This window comes from Dipodomys spectabilis, unplaced genomic scaffold (assembly GCF_019054845.1).
Source record: "Dipodomys spectabilis isolate Male_0828 unplaced genomic scaffold, ASM1905484v1 ptg000105l, whole genome shotgun sequence".
Lineage (NCBI taxonomy): Eukaryota > Metazoa > Chordata > Mammalia > Rodentia > Heteromyidae > Dipodomys > Dipodomys spectabilis.
In genome coordinates, this window is record NW_024870782.1 from 3,340,445 (window position 1) to 3,341,905 (window position 1,461).

The following is a 1,461-nucleotide window of genomic DNA, read 5'->3' on the forward strand; positions in this document are numbered from 1 at the left end:
TTGGGTGTGTTCTCTTCTTTTTCTGATAAGATTTGCTAAGGGTCTGTCAATTTTGTTGAGTTTTTCGAAGAACCAACTCTTTGTTTTGTTGATTCTTTCTATAGTTTTTTTGGATTCTAATTCATTTAATTCTGATTTAATTTTGATTATTTCTTTCCGTCTACTGGATTGGGGTTTATCTTGCTGCTCTTTTTCAAGGAGGTTTAGATGTGTCATTAAATTGTTAGTTTCAGATCTTTCCAATTTGTTGATGTAGGAGCTCAGAGCTATAAGCTTGCCTCTGAGTACTGCCTTTGCTGTGTCCCAGAGGAGCTGGTATTTTGTGTGTTCATTTTTGTTGAATAGCATGAACATTTGAATTTCCTTTCTAATCTCTTCCATGACCCACTCATGATTCTCTTGCTGCTCTTTTTAAAGGAGGCTCAGTTGTCTCATTAAATTGTTGGTTTCAGATCTCTGCAATATAATGATGTAAGAACTCAAAGCTATAAACTTGCCCCTGAGTACTGCCTTTGCTGTGTCCCAGAGGAGCTGGTGATTTGTGTGCTCATTTTTGTTGAATATCATGAACATTTGAATTTCCTTTCTAATCTCTTCCACGACCCACTTGTGATTCAGCAGTGTCTTGTTCAGCCTCCATATGTTACCGGACTTTCTTTGGTGGCTTTTGGTGTTGAGTTCTAATTTTACTCCCTTGTGGTCTGAAAGAATTCAAGGTATAACTTCAATGTATCTGAATTTGGACAAGTTTGCTTTGTGGCCTAAAATGTGGTCTATTTTGGAATATGTTCCATGTGCTGCTGAGAAAAAGTATATTCTGATGCTGCTGGGTGAAATATGCAGCAGGCGTCTGTTAAATCTAATTGATCTAAGCAGTTGTTTAAATCTGCGGTTTCTCTGTTGAGAAGAATAGCTTGGCCCCTGGGTAAGGATGACATGCAAATTCGTGAAGCATTCCAAATTTTTACAACAGATGCTGGAGCGGATGTGGCCAGAAGGGAACCTTACTGCATTCTTGGTGGGAGTATAAACTTGTTCAACCACTTGGAAAGCAGTATGGAAGTTCCTCAAAAGATTCCAAATACAGCTCCCCTATGACCCAGAAATCCCACTTTTGGGCATTCACCCAAATGATTACAAACAAGACCCTACTAAAACTACCAGCACAAATATGTTTATTGCAGCATTATTTACCATAGGTAAGATATATAACCAACCCCGATGCCCCTAAGTAGATGAATATATCAAAAAACGCTGTGTGTGTGTGTGTGTGTGTGTGTGTGAGTGTGTGTGTGTGTGTGTGTGTGTATGGGAATTCTATCGTCCATCAGAATGAATGACATCACCCAATTTGTTATGAAATGGAAAAACTTAGAAAAAATTATATTAACTGACGTGAGCCAAGTCTAAAGAAACATAGGTCCATGGTATCCCTTTTTGCAATAAGTAAATCTATGTCTG

At 38.3% G+C, this 1,461-nt stretch overlaps 1 pseudogene; it reads left to right on the top strand.

Annotated features, from left to right (window-relative positions):
- The first annotated feature begins 900 nt into the window (after nucleotides 1-900).
- On the top strand, nucleotides 901-966 carry LOC122114090 (annotated as a pseudogene).
- Nucleotides 967-1,461: the final 495 nt, after the last annotated feature.